This window comes from Canis lupus, chromosome 2, assembly GCF_048164855.1.
Source record: "Canis lupus baileyi chromosome 2, mCanLup2.hap1, whole genome shotgun sequence".
Taxonomy (NCBI): Eukaryota; Metazoa; Chordata; class Mammalia; order Carnivora; family Canidae; genus Canis; species Canis lupus.
In genome coordinates, this window is record NC_132839.1 from 53,574,654 (window position 1) to 53,599,065 (window position 24,412).

The 24,412-nt window shown below is 43.2% G+C and overlaps 1 long non-coding RNA gene across 4 annotated transcripts in view; it reads right to left on the reverse strand.

Annotated features, from left to right (window-relative positions):
* Positions 1–19,895, reverse strand: part of LOC140617719 (uncharacterized) — a 37,308-nt gene extending 17,413 nt beyond the window's left edge. For 3 of the 4 annotated variants that reach the window (XR_012017906.1, XR_012017907.1, XR_012017914.1), the window contains exons 1-4: positions 19,686–19,895; positions 12,834–12,903; positions 5,019–5,125; positions 2,539–2,643 (exon numbers count right to left, since the gene is read on the reverse strand). This is a non-coding gene — a long non-coding RNA (uncharacterized lncRNA). Of the gene's footprint in view, positions 1–2,538; positions 2,644–5,018; positions 5,126–5,194; positions 5,430–12,833; positions 12,904–19,685 lie in introns of those variants that run through there. The other variant, XR_012017908.1, reaches the window with a different exon arrangement.
* Between the last annotated feature and the right edge of the window lie 4,517 nt (positions 19,896–24,412).

Consider the following 24,412-nt stretch of genomic DNA (forward strand, 5'->3'; position numbering starts at 1 on the left):
GACATCTGTGTGGACTGAACAGGTAGAGGAAAATCTGGGTCTGAATCTGAGAGTTGTGGAGAAGGTATGTTTGGACAGACCACAAAATACAGCTGTGGGAGGGGATGTGACCAGCCAGCGAGGACAGGTGAGTGCCTGGAGGCTTTGGGGCTGGCTGCTGGGGACATTCTAGCCCTGAAAGGACTAGCAGATTACACGGAGCCAGAAAAGAGAAAAACTAAAGCACAAGAACAGCAGCCCGGCTGGAAGTTCCAGAGGAAGAGAAGAAGGGAAGGAAGGAAACAGAGAGGCTGAAAATAACAGAAGAAAATATCTATATAAACTGAAGAAAGGCCTGAATCTTCAGATGGAAAAGGCTCAGGTATCAAGCAAGATGAACAAACAAAACAAAACCAAAGCCCAGCAAAACCCCTAGACAGAGCCTGATGATACAGTTCTCTAAGGATCATGAAGAACATCCTAAAATTTCTGGAGAGAGGAAATCAGGTCACCTGCAAAATAAATATCCAGTCAGCCTCAAACTTCTCATCAGCAATATTAGATTCTAGAATATAATTGAAACAATACCGTCTGACTTCTCAGGAAATGTTGTTTTGACCCTGCAAGCCACTGTATGCCCAGCCAAAAGATCAAATAAAAATGTTTTTCAAAAAAAAATTTTTTTTCAGATGTAGAGGGACCCATCATTGACTCCCCATAGCCTTTTCTGGGGCGGGTGGGACAAAAACAAAAACAAAACAAAACAAACATAAAACCACAAGGAAATACCTTAGTGAGATGAAATTGGAATTCAGGAGAAGGAAAGTGAAATCTACTAAGGAATACAATGGGTTCGTTGGGGGGGGGGGGCGGGGGAGAAATCCCAGAATGGCAGCTATCCACAGACCTGTAAATTAGTGGCTCATTTGGCATAGGAAGTCAGGGAGTTACACTAAGAATGCTTTCAAGGAGAAAGTGGATTTAAACCGACAGGTCATATTAGGGGCACCTGGCTGGCTCAGTCAGAACAGCATGAGAGCCTCTTGATCTCATGGTTGTGGCTGAGCCCCACATGGGGTGTTGAGATTACTAAAAAAAAAAAAAAAAAAAAAAAACTTAAAAAAAACCCTAATATTAATTGGTGGATGATCTTTTTCTCTACCTCAATTAAAAACAGAGGGACCTGGGGATCCCTGGGTGGCGCAGCGATTTGGCGCCTGCCTTTGGCCCAGGGCGCGATCCTGGAGACCCAGGATCGAATCCCACATCAGGCTCCCGGTGCATGGAGCCTGCTTCTCCCTCTGCCTGTGTCTCTGCCTCTCTCTCTGTGACTATCATAAATAAATAAAAATTTAAAAAAATATTTAAAAAAAAACAGAGGGACCAAAAAAAAAAAAAGTCTGGGGAAAAACAGTCATGACCCACATATGTTTGCTTTTTTTAATGTTTTATTTATTTGTTTGTTTGACAGAGAGAGATAGAGCGCAAGAAGGGAGGGCAGCAGGCAGAGGGAGAGGGAGAAGCAGACTCCCTGCTGAGCAAGGAGCCTGATGTGGGGCTCAGTCCCAGGACCTTGGGATCATGACGTGAGCTGGCAGCAGATGCTTAACCAATTGAGCCACCCAGAGCTCCAACCCACATTGTTTTAAAGATTTATTTATTTACTTGAGAGAGAGAGAAGAGAGTGAATAGGTGGGGGGAGAGAGGGAGAATCTCAAGCAGACTCCTCGATGACTGCAGAGCATAACATGGCGAGCTTGATCTCACCACCCTGAGATCATGACCTGAGCCATAATAAAGACTCAGAAGTTCAACCAACTGAGCCACCCAGGTGCCCTGTCAAGCAAGCTACTTTTTTTTTTAAGAGTTTATTTATTTATTCATGACAGACACAGAGAGAGAGAGAGGCAGAGACACAGAGACACAGGCAGAGGGAGAAGCAGGCTCCATGCAGGGAGCCGGACGTGGGACTCGATCCCGGGTCTCCAGGATCACACCCTGGGCTGAAGGTGGCACTAAACTGCTGAGCCACCCGGGCTGCCCAAGCTACTTTTCTTTTTTAAGATTTTATTTTTTTAATAAAGATTTTATTTATTTATTTATTTATCTATTTATTTATTTATTTATTTATTTATCTATTTATTTATTTATTTATTTATTTATTTATTTATTTATTTATTTGAGAGAGAAAGAGAGCACATGTGCAAGCAGGGGGACAGAGAGGGAGAGAATCTTGGACTCCAGCGCTGGGCACAGAGCCCCATGCAAGACTTAATCTCATGACCCTGAGACCATGACCTGAGCCAAAATCAGGAGTTGGCCACAAACCAACTGAGCCACCCAGGTGCCCAAAAAAATTTCATTATTAAGTAATCTTTATACCTAGTGTGGCTCGAACTCACGACCCAGAGATTGAGAATCACATGCTTCACCAACTCAGCCACCCAGGTACCACATGCTTTCTTCTTTTTTAACTAAGGCATAAGTTATGTAAAGGAAAATGCTCAGATCTTAAGAGTACTACTCAGTGGGTTGTGACAAATATGAATGTTTACTTACCATCACTCATTGACACCACTATCAAGATGAGGAATATTTGTATCACCCAGGAGATTCTGTTGTGTCTCTTCCTCGTAGAGTCTCTCCACCAAAAGCAACCACTATCTGAAACAAGGCAATATTGGGAAGCAGATGGTGTGTAACAAACAAGAGTCCATTTGACCTTGATTGTTAGAAAATCTCTTTCAAGCAACACAAGCATAGTGTAAAAAAACTACATTTGCTTCTCTAGGGATCCAATAACAATTATTTGTCCTAATATTATAAGTGATATTTATTGGTATATTGGTTTCCTAGAGCTGCTACAACAAATTACCTTCAACTTGGTGGCTTAAGACAATAGAAATTTCTTTTCACAGTTCTGAGGGCCAGAAATCTGAAATCAAGGTGTCAACAAGGCCATGTTCCAAAAGCTCATCTTTTGGGCTCCTGGGTAGCTCAGCTGGTTAAGCATCTGCCTTCAACTCAGGTCATGATCTCAGGGTCCTGGGATGGAGTCCCATGTTGGGCTCCCTGCTTAGTGAGGAGCCTGCTTCTCCCCCTCCCCCTGCCCTTCCCCCTGCTTGTGCTCTCTGGCTTTATCTTTCTGTCAAATAAATACATAAAAATCTTAAAAAATTAAATTAAATTAAAAACATTAAAATAAAACAGAGCTACCCTATGATCCTGCAATTCCACTTCTGAGTATTTATCCAAAGGAAATGAAATCACTATCTTAAAGAGATATCTGCACCCCCATGTTCACTGCAGCATTATTCACAATAGCCAAGACATGGAAACAATCTAAGTGTCCAACAATGGATGAATGGATAAGGAAAATGTGGTATATGTATACACAAAGGAATATTATTCAGCCATAAAAAAGGACATCCTGACATTTACAACAACACAGATGGGCCTTGAGGGCATTATATGAAGTAAAATAAGTTAAGAGAACAGAACTGAGAGTCTAGAAATATATTCATGGGCAATTGATTTTCAACAAGGGTGGCAAGACCATTTAATGGGGGGAAAGAAAAGTCTTTTCAACAAATGGCACTGGGGCAGGTTGACATGAAAAACAATTAGTTTGGACCCTTACCTCATACCATTTACAAAAATTAACTCAAAATGGATCAACATCTAAATGTAAGAGCTAAAATTATGAAATTCCTAGAAGAAAACATAGTAGTAAATTTTTGTGAACTGGGGTTAAACAATGATTTATCACATACGACAGCTAAAGCATAAGCAACAAAAGAAAAAATAGATAAATTGGATTTTATCAAAACCAGAAATTTTTGTATTTCAAAAAACACTATCAAAAAAGTGAGGGGTGACTAGCTGGCTCAGTAGGTGGAGTATGTGACTCTTGACCTCAAGGCTGTGAGTTCCAGCCCCATGTTGAGGGTGGAAATAACTTAAAAATAAAATACTTTTTTAAAAAAGTGAAAAAAGTTACAAAATGGGAGAAAATACTTGGCAGATAACATGGCTGATAAGAGTCTAATATCCAGAATATAAAGAACTTTAAAAAAAATTTTAAGTAATCTGTATACCCAATGTGGGGCTCGAACTCACAACCTTAAGGTCAGAGTCACATGCTCTCCTGACTAAGCCAGCCAGGAGCCCCCAGAATGCAAAGAACTCTTATAACTCAACAACAAAAAGACAAACCAGTTGACAAATGGGCAAAGGATCTGAATCAATATTTCTCAAAAGAAGACATCCAAATGGCCAATAAGCACATGAAAAGAGGCTTGACATCATCATCCATGGGAGAAATGCAAATCAAAATTGCAATGGGAGGGGGTACCTGGGTGGCTCAGCTGTTGAGCCACTGATGGCCTTAGCCTTAGGGTGCCATCTCCAGGTCCTGGGATTGAGTCCCACATTGGGCTCCCCGCAGGGAGCCTCCTTCTCCCTCTGCCTGTTTCTACCTCTGTGTGTGTGTGTCTCTCAAGAATAAATAAATAAAATCTTAAATAAATAAAAAATTCCAATAAATAAAGCAAGCAAGCAAGCTTCTTGACTCAGTAGAGGCTCTGAAGCTGCTCATTTATCCAGAAGGCAATAGGGTGGGGAGTGGCACCTGGCAGGCTCAGTTAGAGGAGCCCGGGACTCTTGACTTCCTAGTTGTGAGTTTGAGCCTCACCTTGGGGATAGAGATTATTTAAAGGTAAAATCTTTAAAAAAAAAAAAAAAAAAGCAATGGGTTCTGCTGATGTAGAAGAGGGTGGGATTGAGGATTTAAAAGGGATTCCATTTCTGTCGACCCTTTCAAGTGCAGGGGAGCACCCTTGGTGGGTGAACCGTTCCCAGCCATGTTCTGTTACCCAAAGGGCTCTTTAAGGGACAGGAAACCTTCTCTGGGCCGCTGCAGTGGGTCACCTTGGCCAGTGCCAAACAACACCAAAGCAGCATCGGAAAAGCCCCAGGCTTCCAGATCCTGGGCAAAATGTCTCTGTGGTTTCGGCAAATACATTCTTTTGCCATTTTACCAGTGAGTGACTCATTCTGCTGGAGGCGCCTCGGTGGGTACTTCCTGGACACCCACTCATCTGGAAAAACTGAGGTGGCTGCTGCCCAGAAGTGGGTGTCCCGTTGCCTGCAAGGGGAGACAACAAGATCATTGTCGGGAGAAATGCTTGTCTCCCCTGTCCTCTCCCCGTCTTACCCTGATGCCCTCAATGCCTGAAGGAGCGGGAAGGAACACAGCTGGCTCAGGGGCTGGAGAAGTGGCCTGGACGTAGAAGCCCAATTTAGAAGTGTAATGAAGCTAAGAGACATCTCTGGGGCTGCTTACCCCCCTCTCACTCCGGGGGGGTGCAGAACTTCCCTGGCTTTTCCTGGTAGCGGAAGCCGGGAAGAACCCATAGCACGAGACTGGGCGACGCAGGTCTGTCCCCACCCAGTCCCCACGGGCCACGTGCCTTCGGCTCGGTCTGGAAAAGCAGCCCCACCCCAGGCCTCTGAGAGCCGGCGAGGGAAACGCGTTGCCCAAATTTAAGGTGTCCTGCTTCCCCAGCACCCCCTAGCGGCTAACCAGACCCATTGCTTTCTAGCCCCCCTCCACCACCATCCAAGCAGTGGTTCTGGGATGTCAAGGACGCTCCTTCAAGTCAAAACACTTCCCTGGTGGTATCACACCGTCACACATCCACCCCCAGCTCCCCGCACGTTCATGACAGTAAATGTGCTTTTAATATCCATTGCTTGAGAACATGTCTTTGGAAGATTGCAGTTACGTAAGTAAATAAAGCATGCTATTTGTCTGCTAACAACGTCCCTAGTGTAGGGATGGGTGTGCTATGTGTGTACCCAGCTCCCTTGCTATATATAATTGCAGGAGCTTCCCAGGGCCTCAGGACAGGGACCCACTGGCCAGGCCAGGGGCTCCCAGGTTAAAAACAGACGGTGATTGTGGCCACTACTGTCAGTAATTAGGCTCTCACTGCTGGTGCTCTGTTTCACTGGGGGAAGTTCCAGAAGCTGCTGTCCTCCTTAGCCATGGCTGACTGGGATTCCCAAGGGAAGTGGGATATTGTTGGGAGTCACGTGTGCTCTCCACTTCCAGGCTGGACCCTGGGACTCCTGGCAGGAGGGTCTCCTTTGCCTTGTGACCTTGTCGTCATCCATGAGACTCAGGCTCTCAGTGCTGCCAGCATTCATGGCATGTTTTGTTTTTTTTTTTAATTTTTATTTATTTATGATAGTCACCGAGAGAGAGAGAGAGAGAGAGAGGCAGAGACACAGGCAGAGGAAGAAGCAGGCTCCATGCACCGGGAGCCCGATGTGGGATTCGATCCCGGGTCTCCAGGATCACGCCCTGGGCCAAAGGCAGGCGCCAAACAGCTGCGCCACCCAGGGATCCCCATGGCATGTTTAAGAGTGTCACAGTGCATGAGGTTAGTGGGCTCCTCTCATGATGCATCCATCCTGTCCTCACAATTCCCAGCATTTTGTGAGTTCTACTATGTGCAAAGCACTTTTCAGAACTTTTTTCTTTTAAGATTTTATTTGTTTATTTGACAGAGAGAGACACACACAGAGCATGAGCAGGGTGGAGGGGCAGAGGGAGAGGGAGAAGCAGGCTCCCTGCTAAGCAGGAAGCCCGAACATGGGGCTCCATCCAGGACTCTGGGATCATGACCTGAGCCAAAGGCAGATGCTGAACCAATTGAGCCACCCAGGCACAGGTTCCTGTCCTCCAAAACATAGTCTTATGGGAAGGGAGGTGAAAACATGAAGTACATAGAAGATAATAACTAAAATTCTGTTTGATTTCAGCAAAACCAGTTGAGCCCTTGTGTACAGAGTTACATAACACATTTTAAAGGTGCGTTAAAAGAAGATAGACTTTGGGAAGACAACAAGGACAAGGAATGGGACAGTATTGAAGTATAAGGGTTGATGGTATAAAAGATGCTAATGTTTAACCTGTACTAACCAGGATTCATTTTGCTATAAATGTCAGTTAGTCAACTCAAACTCACATAAACAAAACAAAACAAAGGAATTTATTAGTTCACTGAACCAAATGTTTAAAAAGGTAGAAATGGGTGTCAGGGACAGCTAGATACAGGACTGAAATACCAGGAGAAATCTCTCTCCTCTTCCCTCCCAATCCCTCAATCTCTGAGCCTCTTTCTTCCCTCAGGTCTACACAGAAAGGCTTTCTTTGCAAAGCAGGAAAATGGCCCCAGGCAGATCCGGATTCATACCTTTGACTTTCTACCAAAGAGGAAAAAGAATCTTCCTTTTTGGTTCCATTCAAAAGAAGAGAAACAAACAAAAACAGAAAAGGACTTGATATGCCCACTCTTCTGCACAGAGTTGGGGGGAGCACTTTTATTGGCAGCTCATCTAGAACCAAATTGTTGGAGTGGGGAGAACTGTCTTCTAAAAGAAAACATAATGCTGGTCTTGGCAAATGCAAGTGCAACAAGGTAAACTAGTATAAGCCATGTAATCTTTTTTTTTTTTTTCTGAAATAAGGATCCACAGATTTTTTTTTAAAGTTATCTCTATGCCCAATGTGGGGCTTAAACTCACGACCCTGAGATCAAGAGTTGCATGCTCCACCAGCTAAACCAGTTGGGCACCCCAAGTGTCCATAGTTTTTAACCAATTGTCAAAGATCCCTAACCCAAAAACCTCGCTGTAGAAATAAACTTGAAGACCACCCAGTTGAATTCTCTCACTTTGTAGAAGGGAATATGGAGGTACAGAGAGTTTGGGTGACTTTCCTAACATCACACAACTATGATAGGACTCCATATTGATTTGATATGAATTGAGGAAGGGATATATGAGAAAAAGCGGTCAAAACCTGGTCTGAATTTAGAGTCAAGACAAACATTGTTTAAATGGTGATGGAATACTGTAACAAGAGAGTTTGGGAAAAACCTAAGTGTAGAATGAGGTGAGGCTTATTTTTAAAAAGTAGAATTTTTTAAAAACCAATAACTTCTAAAGTCAACAAGGGCCTCTCTGGTTAAGTTCCAAGGCCTCCTCAGTGTTTGTAATCTTTGAGGAATTTTTAAGAACGGGTGAGGCTCCACCTGACTGAAGATGGGCAAATGTTCTGACTTTCCAAAAGAGGAACAAGCATTTTCTAAGAAGTGCAGACTGGCGAGCTGGACAAGGCTCCAGTGTGGGCTTGCTAAGAACAGGTTATGCCAGACAGGCCTCGTTTCCATTTTTGAGGAAGTTCTCACCCTGGCAGGTCACTCAAGGGAATACTCTAGACTCCAAGACTCCTGGCTTGTTAAATCTGAAAAAAACCTTTTTGGCCCTAAAAAGCCAGGGATGGCAGACTTGCGACCCCCAGCTGAATTCAAACCTAAGACATTTTATTTTTTAAGATTTATTTATTTATTTGAGAGAGAGAGATAGAGCACGAGTGAGAGAGAGAGAGAAACTTCAGATAGACTCCCTGCTGAGCACAGAGCATGGCACAGGGCTCGATCTCATGATCTTGAAATCACAACCTGAGCCAAAATTGAGAGTCAGGTGCTCAACCAACCCAGTCACTCAGGTGCCCTGAATTCTCAGACATTTTAAGTAAATGGGGAACTTTCCTATTAAATCTACCGTTCTGGCTTCATGATAACACTGGTCTACATCACTGCCCGGCCATGAGCATCACCACCCTCAACAGATAAAGCAGGAATGTGCATACTCCACTTGACCCCAGACTCCCTCATTCCCTCTTGCCTCACCCTTAGCCAGCTTCATTCATTATAGTAATCTGTTTACAATCAAACCAGAGGGCGTTTGAGTGTATGACCCTGACCTAATCTACCCACATTATTTTATAGATATAATATATCTATAGAGGAAAGAAGTTGAGATGGAAGAGTCTCTTCGGGGCAGCCCGGGTGGCTCAGCGGTTTAACGCCGCCTTCAGTCCAGGGTGTGATCCTGGAGACCCTGGATCGAGTCCTGTGTGGGGCTCCCTGCATGGAGCCTGCTTCTCCCTCTGCCTCTGTGTGTGTGTGTGTGTGTGTGTGTGTGTGTGTGTATGAATAAATAAATAAAATCTTAAAAAAAGAAGAAGAGTCTCTTCGAATTTCCCATGAACCAGCAATCTAGCATGGGCTCCTGTCCACCAAGTAAATGCTAGAGAAGCTATAGAAGCAGAGAGAAGCTTGGATGTGAGAAGCCTCTCTCTGTGACTCACAGGGAAATGCAATATCCCCAAAAGGCATGAGCATCCCCAACAACAAAAAGGCATGAACATTCCCAAAGACAAGGAAACAAAAGTTCATGGGCCAAAATACCAGATATTGGAGGGATACATATTCCATTTTAAAAAGAACACATACATACATACAGAAAACGGGACAAAGCATATCACGTGAAGCAAAATTAATAAATACAAAAAATGTATTATTTTTTCTCTTCAAGAAGCAGCAGCAGCAATATAGTAGTAGTAGTAGTAGTAGTAGTAGTAGTAGTAGTGTGGTCCTTAGACCAGCATCATCAACATCACTTGGGAACTTGTCAGAAATGCAAATTCTTGGTCTCTATCCTGACTTAATGAATCAACTCTGGATATGGGGCCCAGAAATTTGTTTTAATAAGCCCTCCAAGTGGCTCTGATGTTTGAGAACAGTGGGCCGAGAGTTTTAGACCAATGGGCTGCCACCAACAGCATCCTATTTAACAAGGATAAATGTTAACCTCCTCCCTCACTCCACCCATCTGTCCACACCCAAAAAAGAATTAAAAAACCATTATTTACAAGGGACATAAGTCATTTCACAGCCCTTGCAAAAAAGGCTTAGGAGATTGAAAACAGAGGATTTGTTTTCTTCTATAACCTTGAAATGAACTATGGGTGTATGATGGAGACTTCCAAAAAGCCAATCTATTGAAGAGCATCTTAGTTACTTCCAAGTTTTGGCAATTATGAATAAAGCTGCTATAAACATCTTTGTGCAGGGTTTTGGGTGGACATAAATTTTCATTTCCCTTGGGTAACTACCAAGATGCACAATTGCTGGATTGTATGGTAAGGGTATGTTTAATTTTGTAAGAAACTGCTGAACTGTCTTCCAGAGTGACTGCATCATTTTGCATTCCCACCAGCAATGAATGAGAGTCTGTGTTGCTTCAAATCCTCATCAGCATGTGGTGTTGTCAGTATTCCGGATTTGGGTCATCCTAATAATATCTCATTGTTACATTCTGTTTTGTTTTGTTTTTTAAGATTTTATTTTTAAGTCATCTCTATACCCAACATGGGGCTCGAACTCACAATCCCAAGATCAAGAGTCACATGCTCCACTGATTGAGCCAGTCAGGCACTCTGCCGTTGCTGTTTTAATATGCATTTCATTCATGAGGTATGATGTGAAGCACCTTTTCATATGCTTATTTGCCATCTGTATGTCTTCTCTAGGGAGATGTCTTTTCAAATCTTTTGCCCAATTTTAAGTCAGATCGTTTGTTTTTGCATTGATGGGTTTTAAGAGTTCTTTGTATATTTTGGATAATGGTCCTTTATCAGAACTGTCTTTTGTGAATGTTTTCTTCCAGTCTGTGCCTTGTCTTCTCATCCCCCTGGCAGTGTCTTTCACAGAGCAGAAGTGTTACCTTTCATGAAGTCTAGTCCATCAATGATTTCTTTAATGGATTGCATTTTTGGTGTTATATTTTAAAAATCATCACCATACCCAAGGTTCTCTAGATTTCCTCCTGCAGCATTTTTTATAGGTTTGCATTTTACATTTAGGTCTATGATCCATTTTGAGTTAATTTTTCTGAAGAGTTTAAGGTCTGTGTCTAGATTCAATTTTTTGCATGTGAGGTCCAGTTGTTCCAAACCCATTTGTTGAAAACATTATTTTTCCTTCATTATATTGCCTTTGCTCCTTTATCAAACATCAGTTGACTATATGTATAGGGATCTATTTCTGGGCTCTGTGTTCTGTTCCACTGATGAACTTGTCTATTCCTCCACACTACCATGGTGTCTTAATCACTGTAGCTTTATAATAAGTCTTGAAGAGGGTAATATCAATCCTCCAACTTTGTTCTTCTTCTTCAAATTGTATTGGCTATTCTGGATCTTTTGTCTCTCCATTTGGCAGGCTTTTTTATGTCTTTGTCAGATACAAAATAACAAAACATCTTGGGATTGATGACACTTTAGTTTTGATGAAATATAACAGTTTCTTGTGGATATTCCCAGAGATATCTTGCACATATAAAAGCAAATACATAAATGTATTATTTTTCCCCTCAAGTTTATTATTAATGTCTATATTGTGAGAGAGATTTTAAGTCTTTAAAAGGACCTGAGAGAATCTAAAAATAAATAGGGATGTCCGTCCCCTGATGGGTGCTGAGGGGAATTTTTCCACGTCAGATATGGCCTTTTTTTTTTTTTTTAACATTTATTTCACACCTACCACAAGCAAGGCTCTGAAGATAGAATTCCTGACCCTCTTAAGCTTGCAATCTAATAGAAAAGACACAAACACATAATAGATTCTGGTTTGATATGTTCTCTTCTCCAGACTTATACCAAATACTGTTATAGCATAAGGAAAGGAGCAATTAATCCTTCCTAGGGATGAGAGCCAGAGTAGAACTCACAGAGTAAAGTGCCATTCCACTGGGGTCTTGAAGTATAAGTGGTATGTGGAAGCAGAGAACGCAGGAGAAGCACTGCACACGAAGGGAGTGTATTATCAAAACATCAAAGGGATGAATGCCAAAAGGAGTGCTAGGAGCTGATAAAGGTGAGGTTGAGTGTGGAGTTGGTGAGGGAGAAAAAAGAAAAAACAGTGATCAAGGTTGGAAAAGCAAGTTGGGGCCTGTGAGTCTGTAAATGGTCTTGAATGTTATTTTAAGTGTTTAGATTTTAACCTATAAGCACTGAGTTCTGGTGAAGAGTTTTTATTTAAATTTTTTTTAAAAATATTTTTTTATTTGAGAGAGAGAGAGAACACACATGAGCAGGGTGGAGGGGAGGTGCAGAGAGGGAAAAGTAGACCTCCCACTCAGCAGGGAGCCTAATGTGAGACTATATCCCAGGACCCCAAGATCATGACCTGAGCCAAATGCAGATGCTTAATCCACTGAGCCTCCCAGGTCCCCTATTTTTAAATTTTTTTTGAAGGTTTATTTATTTATTTATTTAATAGGTCCACACCTAACATGGGGCTTGAACTCATGACCCTGAGATCAAGAGTCATACGCTCTACCAACTGAGCCAGCCAAGCACCCCAAAGAGTCTTAAAATCGGGTACAGAAGAGCTCAGATCTGAGCATTAGAGAGATCCTATTGACTGTGCCATGAAGGGCAGACAGGGGAGAGAAAGACCAGGGAGACTAGTGAGGAAGCTACTGAAAAAGCCCAGCTCAGATGATAGGGAATGGCAGAGACTGGCAGTTGTCTCTAATGTCCATCCTTCCCTTGTATAAGAACAACAGTCTCCAAATGTTAGCTGGGCACATAGCTATCCAGGATAAAGACTACATTTCCCAGCCTCCCTTGCAGCACAGTGTGGTCATATGACTAAGTTCTAGTAAATGGAATGAAAGCAGAAGTAATACACACAATTTCCTGGAGATCTCATTAAAGGACCACCTGTAAATTCTCCCCTGCCAGCTAGCTGTGATCTACCTGTGAGGGCAAGTCAAGCTAAGGAAGGGCCCATGTTAAGGAAGATGACTCAGTGGTGGCCGAACAACAGAATGTTAGGAGGAGGCTAGATTCCACCACCATAAAGCTCCCAGACCAGCCTGTATTGCTTATTCCCAGCGGGTTATGGTTATGTGACAGGGAAATAAATTCTTACCTTGTTTTATCCCTGTTACTTGGGGGTCTTTGTTACAGCAGCTGAACTTCAGCCTTTCAAAAATAAGAACCTAAAAAAGAGTTGGAAGGCATTAGGCACTGTGGGAAAATGAGGAGTAAATAGTGAGATAGTCAATTAATTTGGGAACACAGAAAAATAAGGAGGTTTAGGAGAAAATATAAACTTATATTGGGATATATTGGGCTTGAGTTGCCTATAAGGGTTCTAGGTAATTTCTTTTTTAAAAGATTTATTTATTTATTTATTTATTATTTATTTATTTATTTATTTGGCAGAGAGAGAAAGCACAATAGGCAGAGTGGCAGGCAGAGGGAAAGGGAGATGCAGGCTCACCGCAGAGCAGAGACCTTGATGCAGGGCTTGATCCCAGGACCCTGGGATCACAATCTAAGCCTAACGCAGATGATTAACTGACTGAATTATCCAAGCACCCTGGCTCTAGGTTGTGTCAATGTAAGCATTTTGCTGCAGAATTTTCACGACATAATTGGCCATAAGGCAATTCTGACCTAAAAGATAAATAACTGTTGATAGTTTGTTGGTTTCATCAACTGGTTAATAGTTTGCTCTCACTTCTCCATTGACTCAGTACTCCCATTCTTAAAAAGAAATCTCTACACCCAACATGATGCTTGACTCACAACCCTAAGATCAAGTGTGATCCTCTGCCAACTGAGCCAGCCAGGTATCCCTACAGGAGCTGGCTCCCGTTTTTATATTATATGAATATTAGTCCTCAAAATGGTCTATGCAATGATGCACAGTATGGAACCAACATTTCCCATATAACTTTGGAATGTCTATCAGTGGATATTTGACAATACACCAAGGACAAGCAACACTGTGGAAGGCTCTCACAACATAATATAAAGCTCAGTTACAAATATGCATCTAGTATTTGAAAACTGATACCTCTTTTAATAAAGGAAAAATTTTAGCAAATAAAGGAAAAGCAGGATGCCAAATGAGGAAGACAAATCAAGCAAAAGGGAGAAAAAGTGTAATACTCTAATACTATGAAGGAAAGATTTTGAAGACAAGTGCTTAGGTACAGTCCACAAAATAAAAACAGTTATTTGCACAGTACTGCCATGAATCTACACTATACATTTTGAATGTACTCAAATATTTTGTAGTTCTCAATAGTGTTTTTAATTTTGTCATTCATTTTTCATGTTTCATTATGTCCTTTTAATGAATGCCCCTCTTTATTTTTTGTGATTTTATCTTTTATGGCAAAACTGTCTTACAGCCAATTAGTTATGAAGCAAAAAGGCTTGAAGCAAAGATACTGACAGTAAAAATACCAGACATGGCCTGTGACACAAGCCTGAGGCGATGTGGATACACATGAGTAGAGCTCAAGAGAAAGATAGGGATTTGGTCTAAATCTGCATGTCTAGACATAATAGGCTGTATGTAAAGTCATGGGAATGCCTTGTAAGAGTCTGTGGAAAAATAAAAAGGTCAAGGATAGAAACCTGAGTATATCAAGTGTATTCAGCTGCAGGTAACAAAAAGAACCTGACTTTCACTGGCTCAAACAAATAGGAGTTCATTTTTCCTATATAATAAGAAGTTTGGAGGTGTTGGATGTTGGGGGTTAAAGTGGCCCAGTGATGTCATGACTAGCAAGGATCTCTGTAATCCTCTTGGCTTTCCCTCCTGCTGTTTCTTCATGGTCACAAGATAACTGCTGTAGCTCCAGGTATCACAACCATGTTCAAGATAAGAAAAAGGAAAGCAGGGACACTTGGCTAGCTCAGGTGGTAGAGCACACAACTCTTGATCTCGGGGGTTGTGCATTTGAGCCCCACTTTGGAGGGACAGATTACTTAAAAATGAAATCTTTGAAAAAATATTTTAAAAAGAAAGAAAGAAAAGAAAAAAGCAAAGCAGAAGCTTTCCCTGGGGCCTTCAATAGACATTTGTGTCCCTTTGGCCAGAAGTATGTCACATGGTCACCTTTACCCCTGTAGTGAAAACAGCATGCAAGTAATTGAAAGCATCTGTTGGCTTAGCCAGTGAACAGTGTCTGGGGAACACACCTAAGGGATATCGAAGGTAGAGATGCTAATGAAGACTGAAGAAGACTTTGGCCCCTGTGTTTGTCATGCTTCTTCCCATCTCAAGGCGTTTCTTCTCTGCTTGGAAGCTCCACTTGCTCCTCTTCACCTACTTAACTCCTACTTATCCATCAGCTCTAGCCTCCAACAGCAGCCCTTCTGAAGGAGAACAACCCCCAACTCTCACCTGGCAGATCAAACCCCATAATATAGACTGTCAGGGCACTAAGTGCCTCTACTTGGTAGCACTAGTCATACTTGCAGTTTGATTGTTTCTTTTAAACAATCATTTGAGTCACAATTGCCTCCCCTATTAGACTGTCAACTCCGTGAAGGCCTGGGCCAAGTCTGTGTTTGATTACATTTGTCCCAAATGTTGGGCACATAATGACATTCAGTAAATATCTGTAGGATAAATGAATGGATGAATGGATGGATAGATAGATGGATGGGTGGGTGGATGGATTAGAATTTTTCAATTGAGGGATTTGTACCAATTTTGGCAAATTCATTAAAAACTAATTTTGAAGAAAGTTTTCCCAACAAAACATGAGTGTGTGTGTGTGTGTGTATAAAGATTTTGTTCATTTATTCATGAGAGATACAGAGAGAGAGGCAGAGACACAAACAAGAGAGAGAAACAGCCTTCCTTCAGGGAGCCTGATGCCAGACTCGATCCCAGGATCCCAGGATCATGCCCTGAGCCAGAGGCAGACGCCCAACCACGGAGCCACCCAGACATCCCATGAGTATATTTTTTTATGGAATATCAATTTACTGTAAGCCAAGGGTCATAGCATAGTTTAGGCCTCTTATGAATACATTTTTCTTTTACTTATATTCATGAAAAGTATATTATTGAATACATTCATTAATACATTAATAGAAAGTATATCTTCATATTCATTGAAGATATTAAAGATATTTTTTAAGTGAGCAAATCAGAATATTCAGTAAACTGACTTTAGATTATTTCTTCTGCTTCCAGCATCAACAGCTCTTTGAAGAATTTTGAAAGGGAAGGAATGGAGAGGGTTAAGGGGAAGCAAGGCTGAGGGAAGCTGTTTGGGGACAGCTGTGACTCAAGTGGTTTGTTGGCTGAAAAGGGGCAGTTCAGTGAAGAGAGAACAATGGCTGAGGAGAGAAAGAGGAAAGTGGTTGGGAGCAAGGATTTGGGGGTGGTACTGGCAGAGAGGAGGTCAAGAGTAGGAGGGGTGAGCCTTAGGAAAAATAAGTGGAGGTGGACTGCCGCTTTGCTGGCTCTCAATAAGCTGCACCGTCTAGTGCTCATGCCTTTGTGTAGTCCCCCTTACATGGACTCTGGGCTTGGCCAAGTGACAAGCTTTGGCCAGTGCAGCATTAGCAAGAAGATGCCAGCAGACACATAAGAAATGCTTGCACACTGGGCTTGTCCTCTTGGGGTCCTCCCTCTTGGAACCCAGCTGTCATGCTACAGAAATTGGACTTAGCTTTGTGGAGAGGCCACAGGAGGAGGGTCCCTGGGCTGATAGCCCCAGCTGCGCCCTCAGCCAACAGCCAGCATCAGTTTCCAGCCAAGTGAGTGCACCCTCCTAGAACTACATCCTCAGTGGAGTGGCCCCAAAGAATGCCATGTGGAGCAGAGATGAGCTGTTCCTGCCAAGCTCTACCTATATTGTAGAATCACAAGCAAACATGAGTATTGTGAGTTTTGTTTCATTCTGTTTTGTTTTTAAAGATTTTATTTTTAAAGTCATCTCTATACTCAACATGGAACTCAAACTTAAAACTCCAAGACCAAGAGTCACATGCTCCACTGACCAAGCCAGCCAGGTGCCTGAGTTTTGTGGATTTAAGTCAACAAAGTTTTGGAGTTGTTTGCACTGGAATAGAAGGAATTGATTTTTCTGAGTTGGGGCCTGAATTTTTGCTTTTTTATAATTTATTTATTACATACTTATGGTAATTCCATTTAGGCTCATCAGCATTGACCTGGCAAGACCACTCAAAGTTTCAAGATTCAAGGAACTTCCTTGATACCTGGACCCAGGACCCACAGCAGTGGCTTTTAGTGCAGTGGTGAAAGATCAGACTCCCTGAGTTTGAATCCAGCCTTGGCCATTCATTAGCTGTGAGATCTGGGTCAAGTTTGTGCCTCTGTCAGGGTAGATGTCACTAAGTAGAAAGTTGAAGCAAGTAAAGGTGAAGTCAAGGGCAAGGGCCACTGCCCTGCTGGGGAAGCAGCTCTGCCTTCAACCTGCTCTGATGACCATGCATGACATACTGCCTCTATCAACAGGGCTCGCCTCTCCCAGACCCTACTCCTGAGGGACAGACAAGCAGAAATAGGAGATAGGGGTTGGCAACAGGGAGATGGTCACAGAATTAGGGACTTGAGACCTGGGAGGCACGAGCATCTTCTCCTGCCTGAAATCGGAAGCATAGCTGAGATCTAACATTGGGAGGTGGGGCTGGGAGTGGATTGGGGACAGAGGTACCCTAGAATGTTTGATTGGTAGGGGAGCCCATCATCACCTCCATCACCACCACCATCATTGTCACCAACATTGTTGACATCCACTGAGCCATTACTATGTACCAGGTACCAGTCTATGTCTTTTACGTGTGTTAACTCATTTGCATACCCACTTTATGAAGATTATTATTATCATTTTATTTATTTTTTGAGAGAGAGAGAGTGCATGAGAGGAGGTAGAGGGAGAGGGAGAGAATCTCAAGCAGACTCCATGCTGAATGCAAACTCAACTAGGCACCTGATCTCACAACCCTGAGATCATGACCAGAGCTGAAATCTAGAGTTGGACCTAACCAACTGGCACCCCCATGAGGATTATTATTATCTCCACATTGCAGCTTGGGAATCCATAGGATAGAGGGCTTTTGAAATTGGTGAAGGGCATGCAGCTGGTCAGGAGCACAGCCAGGATTTGATCCCTGGCAGTCTGGCTCTCAAGCCTGCTCAGAACCACTCAGTGATACCGTCTCAGACTTTGAACACCCTCCCTATAATTCCATGGTCTTGCTTTTCCTCTGCTCCCTCACACATCTTTTCATAAGGTCAACATTTTAGCTTAAAAATTAGAAAGCTTCTGCTTTTGGAGCAAATTCTCAGGGTACAATACACCCCATCACCCCTGCTCCCCAGCCAGCCACTCTTGCTGCCCCTGCCTCTTATTATAACTATTGGCCATCTACATGCCTTCTTTAGAAAAATGTCTACTTGTGTCTTCTGCCCATTTTTATTGGATTATTTGCTTTTGGAGTGTTGTTTTATAAGTTCTTTTTATATTTTGGTTACAAACCTTTTTAAGATATGTATCTTCTTCCATTCTGTAGGCAATCCTGTAGTTTTATTGATTATCTCCTTTGATGTATACATCTAAATTCTTACACTGGGGACATCTGGGTGGCTCAGTGGTTGAGCATCTGCCTTCGACTCAGGGTGTGGTCCTGGAATCCTGGGATCAAGTCCCACATCAGGCTTCCCTTGAGGAGCCTGCTTCTTCTTCTGCCTGTGTCTCTGCCTCTCTCTGTGTGTCTCTCATGAATAAATAAATAAATCTTTCAAAATAAATAAATCCTTACACTGAATGCCACCTCCTCCACGAAGACTTCCTGCTTGCTCTCCTCCTGGAAATGTATCCCTTCTTTCTTAACTTGCCTAAACTCATTGGTTTTCCCACTCTCATTCCAGCGCTTGCCATAATCTGCTTTTGTGCCTGTGCTGACAATTGGAATGTGAGCAAGGGCTCTTCCCAGCAGCATCAGGGTGTCCCAGAAAGAGTGAGTGACATGGCTGGGGACAGACAACAGTAAGACATGAAGTCCCTGAGAAGGTGGCAGTGCACCCTACCCAAGCTGTTCCTGGCACCTAAATCAAGGCATGACTGCTATTGGTGAAAGAGTTGATGTTAGGGGCAATCTATAAGGTTGGGATAAATACTTCAATATATTTATTGATTAATTTTTCCCCTGGTCCTTGTATTATTATTTTTGCAATCCCTCCAAATGTACAGCAAGTGCACATTATCCAATCCTCCAAATGTATATTGTCTCTGGGCAGGGCTATTGCAGGGCAGAAAACAAAAGTCATTGAATATCAGTCCAGAGCCTGGACTGTCTCTGTAGGTCTAGCCAAAGTCCTTGAGGTTGAGAGGCCTTCCTGGAGCAGATAAAATGTCTTCAAGACAAGTGAAGGCAGCTGGGCATCCCCTCCCCTTGGACGCTAGCCCTGCAAGGACAGAGAGGTCCTGGGTCCCAGGAGCAGCACAGAGCTGACCTGGCTCCCTGACACACCCCTAAAGCTTCATGTGCAACCCCTGGGAAGGATGGCAAGAGAGCAAGTCTAGGTGCGGGAGGTAGTTTAGACAGAATTTGCAGAGTTTGAGGGCATAGGGACCAGGGGCCAGGGACTATGAACATCTCAGTAGTAACCATGTGGAATTTGTCCAGTGGGATGGCTTGGCACAGTCTAAGATTTGGGGGGCTGGAGCGCAACAATGGTGTGGGAGCAGGAGAGTAGGGAGCTCATTTCTAAAGGGAACTGCAATTAGGTGCCCCCCACCCCACCCACTTCAGCAGAATAGTCGATTCACGAAAAACAAAGTTAAAACCTCATGTGCACCTGTGTTTGCAGACTGAGCTTTCTACCCAGTGCACCTGTTCTTACATTCTGAGTCCTGGGGATCCAATCTGTTCCTGTTCCCAGCAAACTCACTGAGTCCCATCTGCTGGGGCAGGAGGTGGAGAGGAGGGGCCAACTTACCCTGAGACACCAGATGACAGTTCCCCAGGGAGCTAATCCTGCCATTTGCCTGGTTCCCTCAGCCTCATGCATCAGGGAGCTTGGGAGAGTGTGCTTCAGTGGCCAGAAGACCGAAGGAAAGGAGGCCGCATGGAAATCATCATAGCAGGGGATTTTCAGTCCATTTCAGGGTTATCTACTGAGCATGCGTTATATGTTAGGTCCAAAGCTAGGTGCTGGTGGGTAAGAAAAAGAAAGAATGCAGGAAAGCATTGTGTCAGAGCCTGGCATACAGTAGGTGCTTCATAAATGCTATATCCCCTGTGTTCTTCCTGGAAGGATACAAGATAAAGAAAATACCATTTCACCCTCAAGGATCTGAAGATCCTATAAGAGGTCAGGACCCTTGTGGACATTTTTCTACAACACAGGCCGAACACAGTAGCAATGTAGCCCAGGCCCAAGGATCCAGGGGTTCAAGGGAGGCTTCACAGTAGAGGAGCCATATGAGGGTCCAGCGTGTATACAGGAGTGGTGGGACATGTGGAGGGAGACAGGGGACACGACTCATGGGAAGCTGTCAGGAGACTGAGCCACAAGAGAATACATTTTGGCAGTTCCTAACCTCCAGAGTGAAAGTTCATGTACAAATCAGTTGTTTGGAATTTGGAATTCATTTTCCCATGGGAACAATACCGTAAATGGAGGCTAGGTTCTCAGGCCAGAGGATGGAAGCTGGTTTACCCCACAATGTTATTTGGCTAGATTAGTCATAGCTATTCCCCAGATCAGGGCTCAGAGAGATGGGAGACTTGTGGCATAACTCCTTTCTGGGGGGCGGGAGTGGCCTTAGACCAACGTGGTCTTCTGGTCTGTGCTTTGGTATGGTTTAGGAAAGGATTAAACTTAAAAAGGCATTAGGTTAATTTCTATTTAAGATTTATTTATTTATTCATTCATTCATTCATTCATACATAAGAGACACACAGAGAGAGACAGACAGAGACATAGGCAGAGGGAGAGGCAGGTTCCCTGCAGGGAGCCTGATGTGGGACTCGATCCCAGGACCCTGGGATTGTGACCTGAACCACACAGACGTCCTGGCATTAGGTTAGTTTTAATTGTATTTAATAACAAAGCTCCCCACTGACATACATTTATAATTGCATATTAAAGATATAGTTTGCAGGAAGTAGAGAAGAAATAAGTTCTAAATTGCTAACAAATCAGCAGCTGGGCTAGTCTTAGAATTTTACAGTCGCCAAAACAGTTCTGTTTGATGTAAAGGCTTCTAATTCCTAATCCAGCACGACTGATGTCCTTATAAAAAGAAGGAATGTGAACACAAACACTCACACAGGGAAAATGCCGTAAGAGAGGACGGTGTCCATTATGGTTATGCTTCTAGGAGCCAAGGAATTCTCAGGATTGCCAGCAAACCACTCAAAGAGACATGAGCCAGACTCTCCCGCATAGCCTTCAGAAAAAAAACAATCCTGCTGATTATCTTATACTCAGTCTTCTGGTCCCCAGAACTGTAACAAACTACACTTCTGTTAGGTGGCCATACTTTGTCACTGCAGTTCTAGAAACCACTACTGCCATTAGAGTGGCAACAGATAACATACAATGTAACCCCACCACCTTTGTAACAGCTGGGCCAAGGATCCCCAACCAAGGCTGTCATCTGTAGGACCAGTGCCCTATGACATGGCCTGCTCCTGGAGCTATGCCCAGCACATGCTTCCAGTACCAGGCACCCAAGCAGATTAGCTTTCTTGAAGGGTTTAAAGGAAGTGCAGGAGGGTGGTCCAGCTGGCTCAGTTGGTAGAGCATGCGACTCTTGATCTCAGGGTTGGGAGTTCAAGCCCCATGTGGGGTGTAGAGATTACCTAAAAATAAAATCTTTAAAAAAGGAGGGGCATCTGGGTGGTGCAGTTGGTTAAGTGTCCAATCTTGGTTTCGGCTCAGGTCGTGATCTCATGGTAGTGGGATCGAGCCCTAAGTCAGGCTCCACACCTGAACTCAGAATCTACTTGAAATTCTCTCTCTCCCTCTCTCTCTGCTGCTCCTGTTCTCTCTCTTTCTCTCCTTCTCTCTCTCTCTCTCAAATAAATCAATCTTATAAACCAATCTTTAAAAAGAAGGGAAGTACAAGACCCTCAGAGGAGGGGAACACGGGTGGCAGAGAGGAGATGAAACAAAGAGCTCCATGAACAGAAGCCGTGGAAGAACTGTGCATGGTCCCCCGCACCCCTGAAGAATGAGAAGATGCTCACCGCCCCCCCCCCACATACCTAGAGGTTGGCAGAACCCCATTATCCTGGATAATGGGCCAGTCACCCAGATGCCTGGCATCCTCACCCACTCCCCGTAGAATAATCTCACCCCTGCTAAGTGAAACATCTGAGCTGGGCTCTGACCCCCTGCAACCCAAGGGAGCCTAACACATTATGACACACAGCAGGCGACCCCTGTAAAGAGTACAGGAAAAACAGACCAAGCACAACAAGAAAATAAAGGTCATCTATAACTCCACCACTCAGAAATAACCACTGTTAGTATTTCAGTGTTCCTCCTTCCTCGGTCATTTATTCAATGCACATATTTTTACAAAATCAGGTAGTACTCGTATGCTGTTTTAGAACATGGCACTTATCTAAATAGCTTCTAATAACTATTCTTCAAAATCAACAAAATTTTGTCATTATCTGTACGCTATGTTCTGTTGTGTGGGACGTGCATTGACCAATCTCCTGTTGTCGGAAATTTAGCTTGTTCCAGTTTTCACGTTCATGTCCTTTGAGCTAATAATTTTACCACTGGAAATATATCCCACAAGAGTGAAACACTGGTTTCTGAGAGCATAGTTACATAAATATTTATTGCAATATTATTTTTAAAGATTTTATTTATTTTTTTGAAAGAGAGAGAAAATGTGTGCAGGGTGGAGGGGAGCAGAGGGAGGGGGAGAAAATTGTCAGCAGACTCTGCGCTGAACACAGAGCCCAAAGCAGGGCTTCATCCAACAACCCTGAGATCAGGACCTGAGCGGAAACCAAGAGTCGGATGCTTATCTGACTGAGCCCCCAGGCACTCCACAATATTATTGATAAAAGCACAAATCACCAGGACAACCTAGATATCCACCAATAGGGGAGTGGCTTAATAACCTAAGGCACATTTGTACGAGGCAATTTTGGACTGCTATTAGGGATGAGATGGGTGAATATTATTTGTACAAATGATCATGATATATTGTTAAGTGAAAATGTAGGTCACAAACTAGTTGCATAATGTGATTTTTGCTTCTGATTTAAATTTTGCAGATGGAGGTGGGGAATCTCTACATGCATTTTTCCAAATTTGCATCTATGTGTATCTCCGTAGGGAAAATAACTCACAAAACTGTTAATACTGTTCACCCCAGGAGATGGTGTTGGAGATATTTGACTAGTTACAATAACTATGTATTGATTTTGCAACTTGAGTAATGTAGTAGGAGACATTTTAAGAAGTAACAGAAAAAAAGAATGCCATGCCCCAGTGCAGAGATGGCAGGAGGAATTTCAACGTTTAATCCTTTCAGAGATGCTTGCAGAACAGTGCAACAATGACAACACAAAAAACATAATCAGACAGAGCCGGCAAAGCCCCTTACTATTCCCTAGCCTTGAGATCATTAATCTCCCCATGCCTCAGTTTCCTTGTCTGTAAAATGGGGATGGTAACCATCTCTACCTGTCAAGGTTGATGTGAGAGCAATGCCAGGGATAGTGGCAAATAGGCATTAACATTTTTGCACACTCAATCCAGTTTAATCTATAATTGGTACAATTTAAAATAACGCTCAGTGAAGGGGGAGTTATTTAACCCCCTCTGCAAACATGTGAATTCTGCTTCAGTGGCTGCCCCCAGATTAGCTCTTCTAAGCTCCTCATACTTAATTCCCTTCTTTTATCTCTGAACTGTGACGGTGATTGGTGATTAGCATGGTAGGCCCCTATCTGGGGATAGGAGCAGAGAGGTCACACAGGGGCCACATTCCTTGGAAACTTCCAGGATTGATTTTCACCATAAGAAAACAGCTGAGAGTGCCCAGGGATGTTCTAGGAGGAAAATGGGATTGGGGGTAAGAAAACAAGAAGTAGAATCTCTAATAAAGCTGTATGGAATCCCAGAGGACACCTGTCTGATGCATCAGGCTCCTGGAGAGGCAAGCCTCCCTGGGGTCACTCCAAGATTCCTGCTGTCATTCCCAACCTGGCCTCAAGATGGCACTGCTTCCTCTGCAACAGTGGCCTCTCTCTGCCTCTCAGGGAGATGAAACCCCAGCTGGAACCTTCCAACAAGACCATCCTAAAAGCTGGGTAAAAGAAAATAGACTCAGAGGGCATCACGGGCTAAAACTCTAGCTTGCCAGGTCTCGCTTGTGTCCTGCAGCTCACAGTCCATTTCAACCAGAGGGACTAGGATTGCCTGGTCCCCACCTCCAGATTTTAAGCCAACTACATCTGCAAGAGCTCTGGGCAAGAGGACAAGTGAAAGCTGATGTACACTGTGTCCAAATACTTTTAAGTTATTCAATCAAGCTAATAAGCTCTTAAATAAATTATGTTCCATCCACCCACCTTGACATTTATGCCCTTTCATGACAACCGAGAAGGCTGGGTTCAGATTGTTCAGACTTAGGATTTTTCAGATTCTTTAGGGATTGATGTCAGAATACAGTGGCTTGGGAGAATTGG